The sequence below is a fragment of the Phocoena phocoena genome, chromosome 11, assembly GCF_963924675.1.
Source record: "Phocoena phocoena chromosome 11, mPhoPho1.1, whole genome shotgun sequence".
Taxonomy (NCBI): Eukaryota; Metazoa; Chordata; class Mammalia; order Artiodactyla; family Phocoenidae; genus Phocoena; species Phocoena phocoena.
The window spans coordinates 86,420,898-86,432,004 of NC_089229.1; the positions used below are offsets into that span (position 1 = coordinate 86,420,898).

At 37.4% G+C, this 11,107-nt stretch overlaps 1 non-coding gene across 1 annotated transcript; it reads left to right on the top strand.

Annotated features, from left to right (window-relative positions):
- The first annotated feature begins 10,764 nt into the window (after positions 1 to 10,764).
- On the top strand, positions 10,765 to 10,867 carry LOC136131617 (U6 spliceosomal RNA). The gene has a single exon (XR_010656358.1). It is a non-coding gene; the product is annotated as a U6 spliceosomal RNA (small nuclear RNA).
- Positions 10,868 to 11,107: the final 240 nt, after the last annotated feature.

Sequence of the window (11,107 nt, forward strand, 5' to 3'; positions counted from 1 at the left end):
AACAGAGTAGTGTACAAGAACTGCTTTAATTTTAAGGGGGGAGGGGCACATTTAAGCACACACTTTTTTGACTTCAAGAAGTTTAAGAAAAATTTAAATTGCTTCTAGGTTCTAACACATTATTTTTCTAGATGAAACTGAAGCCCAGTAATGTGCCCAAGTTCATATAGCTAGCCTTGATTCTGCCCTGTATTAAGGATGCGTAATGGGCAAACCAATTAACTTCCTCCTAAAATAGAGAGTTGATTTCTACACTTCTATATTAATATCCTAGGGCTGCCATAACAAATTACCACAAAGTAAGCAACTTAAAACAACAGAAATTTATTCTCTCATAGCTGTGGAGGCCAGAATCCAAAATCTAGGAGTGTCAGGAGAGTTGGCTACCACTGGAAGTTCTAAGAGAGAATCCGTTCCATACCTCTCTCCTAGCTTCTGGGAGTTACTGGCAACCCTTGATGTTCCTTGGCTTGTAGATGCATCTGTCCAATCTCTTCATCTGTGTTCTGTGGCATTTTCCCTCATATGTCTATCTCTGTGTCCAAATTTTCCTCTTCTTGAAATCTTGCCGTTTGAGACAACATGGATGGACCTTGAGGGCATTACGCTAAGTGAGACAAGTCAAACAGAGAAAGACAAATACTGTATGATATCACTTACATGTGAAATCTAAAAACGCTTAACTCATGGAAACAGAGAGTAGAGTGGTGGTTACCAGAAGCTGGGGGTATGGGAAGTGGGGAGATGTTGGTCAAAGGGTACAAACTTTCAGTTATAAGATGAATAAGTTCTGAGGATCTAACTCACAGCATGGTAATCATAGTTAATAAGAGTTCTGTATTGTATATTTGAAAGTTGCCAAGCGAGTAGACCTTAAATGTTCTCACCATAAAAAAAAGGTAATTAGGTAAAGTGATGAAAGTATTAGCTAATGCTATAATGGAAATCATTTTGAAACACATATGTATCAAATCAATACTTTGTACACCTTACAGTTAAACAATGTTATATGTCAATTATATCCCAATAAAGCTGAAAAAAACTCCAGAAAGCCCCAATTTTCCTCTTCTTATAAGGTCACCAGTCATTTGATTAGGGCCCACCCTAATCCAGTATGACCTCATCTTAATCTGTTTACTTCCCCGAAGACCCTATTTCCGAATAAGGTCACATTCACAGATACTGGGGGTTAGAATTTGAACATATCCTTGAGATAAAGGAAGAATACAATTCAACCAAGTAAATCTTCCTTTTACATTTCAAAGACTATGGAAGGGGGAAAATGAAGTAAAGAATTTGCCCCAATAGAAATCCAGATTTGTACAATCCTCTGTGGACTCTGAAGCACCAACTCACAGCATCTATGGCGCTTAGGAACACTGCCTGTCACCTCAGCACACCCCGTATAAGAAACATTGTGTTTCCTGCTGGACCAAGGATGCTGACTCCTGGAATCTGCCTCCAACACTGCCACTACCCATGGGACCATCCCAAAGTGAGATGCTTCCTCCCATCCCACACTGTCAGACCTACCCTAAGGCCACAGTTTAATTCCAAACCTAAAGAGAAAATAAAATGGCATAAATTTATATTATTTCATTTTATAGTGTACAAAAATTTTAATGATCTCAGTAAGAGGAATGTGGTATGAACATGTTGGTATGATTAATGATCCTTATTTTACTTTATAAGAAGGCTTGACCAACCACTTTACAGCTACGAGTAGAAACGAGAGCAGCTCTGCCCAGTGTCTTCTTTGCTTGTTTTTGCATTATTAATTTTTCTCAATCTATTGTTTCCTAGTAGGACTCTTTTAGAAACACTTGTCAGTTTGGGGAAGGGTTAGTATAATTACGACCGGATATTATAATCCATAAATCCACTTCACTAGGTACAGGTATCAATAAATTGTGATACATCCCAATACAACTCCTATGTTGTGAAATGGCTGCTGTTTTTTCAGGATGTATTGGGAAATGTACATCATGTATGATTGTCTCTTGTACATCCAAGTGAAGAAGCCAGGACCAATTTGTATATTTAACATCAAATAAAATATCATTTTTTGATAATATTATATAACTATTTGATTAAAATTATGTAAGTGATTACAATTCTTACAATTTCTCCCTATTTCAATGGCTCCCCTTACACACCCATTTTGAGAACACCAATACAGGAAACATCAACATCCATCTAAAAGAAGCATCCAATAAATCCTCTTGTAGTTCTTCAATGCTCCAACCTCATCTCAGTTACCCTCTTTTCTTTCGCCATCACCAGCACGTCCATCTGACCTCAAGCTTCTGTACTTCTAGATTGCTTGACGAACTATTATTTAAAACCTAATGTTATATTTCATAGAGAAAATCAGTCTCATTATCCTTGTATCACACCTCTTTCACCTCTTCACTTCCTTCTCGGTCCAGTATAAAAGAGGCAGCAAATTGTGTGGGTTAAAATCTAGGATTCGAGAGTCAGACAGACCTGGGTGTGTGACACAGAGAGAGTTGCTTGACTTCTCTGAGCCTCAGTCTCTTCGACATGGAAAGTGGGGATAATAACAGGAAACGCTAGTCTTCTTTGGAATATTAAATAAAATAATGCATGCAAACTGTCATCCAGAAGGCTTGTGGTTCTAAAAATAGAGTCGACTGCAAGAAATGTTTCTGCACAGTCAAGGTGAACGAAGTCTGGGAGTATCCAGTGCATTTAGCAGCATAAGATAAATGTGCTGCAGTAGTAGCATTATTATGCCTGTTGATTTCTTTCTTCATCCCTCTCTAGACTCTGTACCATTCTATCACATCTGAATGTGGAAACATCATTCAAATGCTGACACTTTGTTACCGTCTGCCCTCCTTAAAATCTTGTCCTTCCCTTATTGACCCCTGATACTCCTCTAGTTTTTGATGATGGTTTTCTGGCTCCTATTTGTTAACTCTCCCAGCTTCAAAACTGAGATCTCAATTTGGACACTATCAATGGTCCAGCATTAAAGATACTGAGGCACAGAAAAGAAAAAGGAAATACAGGGGAGTAGGCTGGAGTAATCTATATCCCGGAGTCTATCCCCAGGGCTGCCACTATATGTACTATATTGTTTTTTGGATTTGAATTTAGCACCATTAAAGAATTTGGTTCAGAAAATAATAAATGTGTAGTGGAAAACCAAGTTGAGGGCTCTATTTCTACCTGAATCAGGCGATCATGAACTCGACAACAAAACACGCTCTGTAGTCATCTCTCATGCAGTGCCCATGGTATCTTAGGTCCAAGTCATCTGTAGCTGGCCAAACTAGTTTTAAGGACAAAACTTCATTTTTGAATTTTTGGTTAATTTGTGCATTCAAGGCTTGATTTTGAATGCATGGTTCTGCAGGAAATTTAGGGACATGTGGCTTAAACTGTCACTTTGAGTGACACTTTCTCATATATATGCTGCTGAAGTCTCTATAGATGTAAACCGCAGAAATGGAACAATTAGAGCAGTGGTTGCTGAAGCATACAGGAAAGTTTCTCCACCAGCTATTCTCATTTCTCTGGTTTCCATGCAGTCCCCCAGCACCCTTTCATCTTACATAAGGTTGTTTTCCTCAACTGGTCAAACTTTGTAAGTCAAGCAGCATTTCTGTGAAGCCAGCCATTCTTTCCAAGGTTCTAGAGATGAGATAAAACTAATAAAAGCAAAACCTCTGCATAAAGGACACCTCCGGTACACAAAATAGCAGTCTTTGAAGTTTATTGGAAACATTATATTTTATATTACTAGAACCCAGAATAGAAGTTTGAGCATTTAAATTGAGCTTCTAAGATTCTATTAGAGGATGATTTACATTTGAAGCATCTAGGACATTTAATTTTACAAACTTTGAAGCCAAGAAAATGTTCTTAGGATTTATAGCTTGGGGAAAAATACATAAAAGTGGTAATAAAAGGAAATATTCCGTTTATACTTTCTTTGGGATTACGTATAGAGTTACATTTTGATGGTCTGCCCAGAATTTCAAAACCTTGGATGTATATATCAAAGGTACTCCGTACATGCCTTCTTCTTTGCCTCTATTACTTCAGACCCTCAATTTCCCTTGACCTCAAGCAGAGACTGAATGCCATTGATTTCTTGTCTGCAACATGCATACCAGGTTATCATGATCAGACCTGAATCAGAAATCTTCATGTCTTCTCAAATGCCAAAAAGACACAGCCATTTTAGAAGACAATTCCACTTGAGAAGACAATGGCTAATTATGAACCCAGTGGCTAATTATGAACCCAAATTCCTTGTGAAATACGGCATCTGATGTAGAGGAAAACTGAAAGGGGTCATTTCTCACAATGTGGGCAGACATTTATTTGTATTCAGTTGCTTGCAATTCCTTTCAAGTTCTCACCTCCTTCTTACATTTTAGGCTCCAGTGCCGTGGAGCACACACTTTTAAGAGTCTAGCTACTGCTAACAAACCAGGAACACTGTGCTTTGTGAACTGTTTATATTATGCATGTTTACACATTCCAGCATTATGCTGGCTTTCAAAACATGTAACATATTCAACACATCCTAAACTTGTTCTCTTTAATGAGTTAAAATACCTTTAAATCCTCCAGTGACATGAGTCATAGCAAGAAACACTGAAAAAAGAGGAGAAATGAGCATAAATTTCACTCAAGCAGCCCTTGTATCATATGCAAGAAAGGCCAACATGTTATTATTTGGGTATTGCAAAGGATAAAACAAATTCTTTGAAAAATTTTACTAGTAAATGTAAAATGCAAAACCATAAAACTCCTAGCAGATGACCTAGATGACCTTGAATACCGCAGTAACTTTTTAGATACAACACCAAAGATACAATCCATGGAAGAAATAATTGATAAGTTGGGCTTCATTAAAATTAAAAATCTCTGCTCTCTAAAAGACAATGTCAAGGGAATGAGAAGACAAACCACAGACTGGGAGAAAACATTTGCAAAAGACACATCTGAAAGAAACGTTACTCAAAATAAACAAAGAACTCTTAAAAGTCAACAATAAGAAAGTCAACAACCCAATTAAAAAATGGGCCAAAGACCTTAATAGACATTTCACCAAAGAAGATATATGGCTGGCAAATAAGCACATGAAAAGATGTTCCACATCATATGTCACCAGGGATATGCAAATTAAAACAACAATGGGGTATCACTACCTACCTATTAGAATGGCCAAAATCCAGACACTAACAGCACCAATTCCTGGTAACAAATGAAGCAATGAGAACAGTCATTCACTGCTGGCAGGACTGCAAAATGGTACAGCCACGCTGAAAGACAGTTTGGCAGTTTCTTACAAAATTAAACATGCTCTTAACATATGATCCAGCAATTACGCTCCTTGGCATTTACCCAAAGGAATTTAAAACATGTCCACACAAAAACCTGCACATGCATGTTTATAGCAGCTTTATTCATAACCGCCAAAACTTGGAAGCAACCAAAATATCCCTCAGTAGGTGAATGGATAAATTGTGGTACATTCAATGAAAATAATATATATAATACATATATTCAGCACTAAAATGAGCTATCGAGCAATGAAAAGGCATAAACTTAAATACATATGACTAAGTGAAAGAAGCCAATGAAAAGACTACACACTGTATGAATCCAAGTGTATGTTATTCTGGTAAAGGCAAAACTAAGGAGACAGTGAAAGAATTGGTGGTTGCCAGGGCTGGGGAAACAGGGGAGGGATGAATAGGCAGAGCACAGAGGATTTTTAAGGCAATGAAAGTACTCTGTACCATCTTATAATGACAGATACTTGTCATTACACATTTGTCCAAACCCATAGAATGTACAACATGAAGAGTGAACCCTAATGTAAACTATGGACTTTGGATGATTATGATGTGTCAGGGTAGGTTCAGCAATTGTAACAAATGTACCACTCTGATGGAGGGTGCTGACAACAGAGGAGGCTTAGCATGCATGGGGGTAAGGAAGGGGTAATACAGGAAATCTCTGTACCTTCCTTTCAGTTTTGCTGTGGATCTAAAACTGCCCCCCAAAATAAAGCTATTAAAAATAATAATTAAATAAATTTTTTAGAAACAGAAAGGAAAAAGAGCAGGGAGGAAATGAGTGCCCTAACACAATTCCTAACAAAATTCACTTGTGAAAGCATTTCTAAGTTAATGTTCTGTACAGATGAATTAAAACTCTGCCCTTGACAATCTGAAATTCAACGAGCTTAAAATATATAATATTTTTGCATTATACTTTCCCTCTAAAACTGTCACTGTATTCCCTGACATTTAAATTCAATATCTAGGCTCAATCAGTAGATACGGATGCATTTGAGATCCCTGAATCACCTAAGTGCTCTAGACAGGTGTCTGCTAGGAAACACATAATCCATTTAGTGGAGGCCTATAATATTTGTTTTGTTTTCACAGAGGGTGTTGGATTATTGAAGCGGAAATATGCCAAGAAGTTTTTAGAGTACCGTTCCATTTAAAAAAGTTGGACTTTGCATTATTTAAAGCTATGATAATTTAACTCAGCTCTAATCCTCCAGTCTGACCAAATCTATTATTTTCTATATCTCCTAAATTTCAGGTTTCCTGTTACTAACCCCTGCATCATACAAAAAGTTTCAGGGAGGAAAACATATCATTCACTTTCAAAGTGTTTAGTCTGTCTCCTTATCTTTTTCTTTTCAGAAGGCAGGCAATAGACACTAGTGTGTTGAAACGGAGTTAGGAAAAACAAATAACGGTAAACCTACTACTGACTGTTTGACCGTGGGGAAGTCATTTAATTTCTCTTTATTTCAGCTTAGTCATCTGCAAACTAAGGTAATAAACTTGTTCAAACGACTACGTTTTTAAAGGGCAAACGTGCTAAAGTAGTTCAGGATTTGCTAGTCTGTTTGTTGAGAAATAATATGAATTCAAAATATTATCATTATTTACCTAATCATATACAATATCTACCATGGGCCTTTTAGTTACCAAGGGTGACAGTGTTTGTTGTAGAGTAGGAGTTGCACAGTGAATTCAGCTCTTTCATTTTGTGATCTTGAGCAAATTACACTTGTGTTTCTTCGGCTGCCTAGAACCTGAACTACTTTTTTATACCTGGAGAATGCCTCATCGTATACCTTGTTGTTGAACTCTCTCCCACTATAGAACCTGAAAAAAACAAAAACCCACTCCTCTGCCTTTCACTACTAGCACCTAGGGTATTGGCACAGAACCTAGCCTTCTCCAAATAGATTCTTCCACCTGAGACTCTGAACTCGGATTAAATGAAATAGGCATTGAGAATAGAATTCATTTTGTCAATGGGAATGGCAGTGGTGGGGATGGGAGCTCTGGGAGTTTCCACAGGGCTGTTCCTACTAAATGCTGCTACTTTATTAGGCGAGGGGCTGACATGGGGATTTAGCTGGTCGTTCATGGTATCTATCTCAACTTTATACTGAGGAACTGGGAGAATCCAGAGGACGAACTTAGGGTGTGATATTTCATATCAGAATTCCATTTATCACGTGACCCTTCCAAAACCCTCATTCAAACAAATGGACTCAGTGGTGTTCTAAGTTCCCAGCAATTAGATTTAGCTCAGAACTGGTACAATTAAGTCCAAAGAGATCTGTGTATTTCTCAAGCTGTCCTAGTACACTAGGGAGGCTGGAGGACATGTTTGGGGTAGGCTGAAAAATGGCCCCTGACAATATACTCCACATCCCAATTCCCAGAACCTGTGAAAACAATGGCCCTCTGTATCCTCTAACCATGGGTTCTATATCCATGGGTTCTGCATTCACGGATTCAACCAACTGCAACTGAAAATATGTTTTTTTTAATCCTGAAAGATCCAAAAAGCAAAACTTGAATTTACTGCTCACTGGCAGCTACTTATGTAGCACTTACATTACATTTACAACTATATACATAGCATTTATATTGTATTAGCTATTATAAGTAATCTTAAGATGATTTAAAAGATGTACATAGGTTAAATCCAAATATGACACCGTTTTACATAAGGGTCTTAAGCATCCTCAGATTTTGGTATCTGCAGGGTTGGTGGGGATGGAATTAATCCATCACAGATACCAAAGGACAAATGTATCATCTTATACGGCAAAAGATGCAATTAAGTTAAGGCTCTTGAGAGGAAGAGTTTATCCTTATTTTTCTCATGGACCCTAAATGGAATCATAGGTATCCTTTTAATAGAGAGGCAGAGGGAATTCTGAAACAAACATACATAGGAGAGAAAACAATGTGAAGATACAGCAAAGAGAGATTTCTTTTAACATCTTTATTGGAGTATAATTGCTTTACAATGATGTGTTAGTTTCTGCTTTATAACAAAGTGAATCAGCTATATATATACATATATCCCAATATCTCCTCCCTCTTGTGTCTCCCTCCCACCCTCCCTATCCCACCCCTCTAGGTGGTCACAAAGCACCAAGCTGATCTCCCCGTGATATGTGGCCGCTTCCCACTAGCTATTGATTTTACGTTTGGTGGTGTATATATGTCCATGCCACTCTCTCACTTCGTCCCAGCTTACCCTTCCCCCTCCCCGTGTGCTCAAGTCCATTCTCTATGTCTGCGTCTTTATTCCTGTCCTGCCCCTAGGTTCTTCAAAACCATTTTTATTTTTAGATTCCATATATATGTGTTAGCATACAGTATTTGTTTTTCTCTTTCTGACTTACTTCACTCTGTATGACAAACTCTAGGTCCACCCACCTCACTACAGATAACTCAATTTCGTTTCTTTTTATGGCTGAGTAATTTTCCATTGTATATATGTGCCACATCTTCTTTATCCACTCATCTGTCGATGGACACTTAGGTTGCTTCCATATCCTGGCTATTGAAAATAGAGCTGCAATGAACATTGTGGTACATGACTCTTTTTGAATTATGGTTTTCTCAGGGTATATGCCCAGTAGTGGGATTGCTGGGTCATATGGTAGTTGTATTTTTAGTCTTTTAAGGAACCACCATACTGTACTCCATAGTGACTGTATCAATTTACATTCCCACCAACAGTGCAAGAGGGTTCCCTTTTCTCCATACCCTCTCCAGCATTTATTGTTTGTAGATTTGTTGATGATGGCCATTCTGACTGGCGTGAGGTGCTACCTCATTGTAGTTTTGATTTGCATTTCTCTAATGATTAGTGATGTTGAGCAATCTTTCACGTGTTTGTTGGCAATCTGTATATCTTCTTTGGAGAAATGCCTATTTAGGTCTTCTGCCCACTTTTGGATTGGGCTATTTGATTTTTTGATATTGAGCTGCATGGGTTGTTTGTAAATTTTGGAGATTAATCCTTTGTCAGTTGCTTCATCTGCAAATATTTTATCCCATTCTGAGGGTTGTCTTTTTGTCTTGTTTATGGTTCCCTTTGCTGTGCAAAAGCTTTTAAGTTTCAGTAGGTCCCATTTGTTTATTTTTGTTCTTATTTCCATTTCTCTAGGAGGTGGGTCAAAAAGGATCTTGCTGTGATTTATGTCATAGAGTGTTCTGCCTATGTTTTACTCTAAGAGTTTGATAGTGTCTGGCCTTACATTTAGGTCTTTAATCCATTTTGAGTTTATTTCTGTGTATGGTGTTAGGGAGTGTTCTAATTTCATTTTTTACATGTAGCTGTCCAGTTTTCCCAGCACCACTTATTGAAGAGGATGTCTTTTCTCCATTGTATATTCTTGCCTCCTTTATCAAAAATAAGGTGACCATATGTGCATGGGTTTATCTCTGGGCTTTCTAACCTGTTCCATTGATCTATATTTCTGTTTTTGTGCCAGTACCATACTGTCTTGATTACTGTAGCTTTGTAGTATAGTCTGAAGTCAGGGAGCCTGATTCCTCCAGCTCTGTTTTTCTTTCTCAAGATTGCTTTGGGTATTTGGAGTCTTTTATGTTTCCATACACATTGTGAAATTTTTTGTTCTAGTTCTGTGAAAAATGCCATTGGTAGTTTGATAGGGATTGCAATGAAACTCTAGATTGCTTTGGGTAGTATAGTCATTTTCACAATGTTGATTCTTCCAACCCAAGGACATGGAATATATCTCCATCTGTTTGTATCATCTTTAATTTCGTTCATCAGTGCCTTATAATTTTCTGCATACAGGTCTTTTGTTTCCTTAGGTAGGTTTATTCCTAGGTGTTTTATTCTTTTTGTTGCAATGGTAAATGAGAGTGTTTCCTTAATTTCTCTTTCAGATTTTTCATCATTAGTGTATAGAAATGCAAGAGATTTCTCTGCATTAATTTTGTATTCTTCTACTTTACAAAATTCATTGAGTAGCTCTAGTAGTTTTCTGGTAGCATCTATAGGATTCTCTATGTATAGTATCATGTCATCTGCAAATAGTGACAGCTTTACTTCTTCTTTTCCAGTTTGGATTCCTTTTTTTTCTTTTTCTTCTCTGATCAGCAAAGAGAGATTTGAAGATGCTGGCTATGTGGCCAAAAGCAAAGAAATGCTAGCCACAGAAGCTGAAACAGGCAAGGAACAGATTTTTCCTGTCAAGCCTCTGGAGTGAGCACAACCCTGGGAGCACCTTGATTTAGGCCCTAGTAAAACTAATTTTGGACTTCTGGCCTCCAGAACTGTGAGAGGATAAATTTCTGCTGTTTTAAGCCACCATATTTGTGGTAATTTGTTACAGCAACCACAGGAAACTAATATACAATCCATTATTACATCCATAAATACAGCAAATGTATTTTCTAAAATATTGGCTGAGTGATTGCTTCAGCAGCACATATACTAAAATTGGAACAATACAGAAATTAGCATGGCCCCTGCCAAGGATGACATGGAAATACATGAAGCTTTCCATATTTTAATGCATATTCAGATGTTAACAATAAATTCAAAAGAATAAAGAAAATTATTAGCTGAAATGGAAAATGAAAATAAAAAGCCTAAATGTCAAATATATAGGTTTTGTAAAATAATTTATATTAACATGAAAGGATATAAGGGAAAAATGAAAAGAATAAATCTTAAGAAATAGGGGGGAAATCTTCCTTAATTAAGACATCGCTGTATCAAGGCCAAAGTCCTTTTCTGAGACCTTCATCAT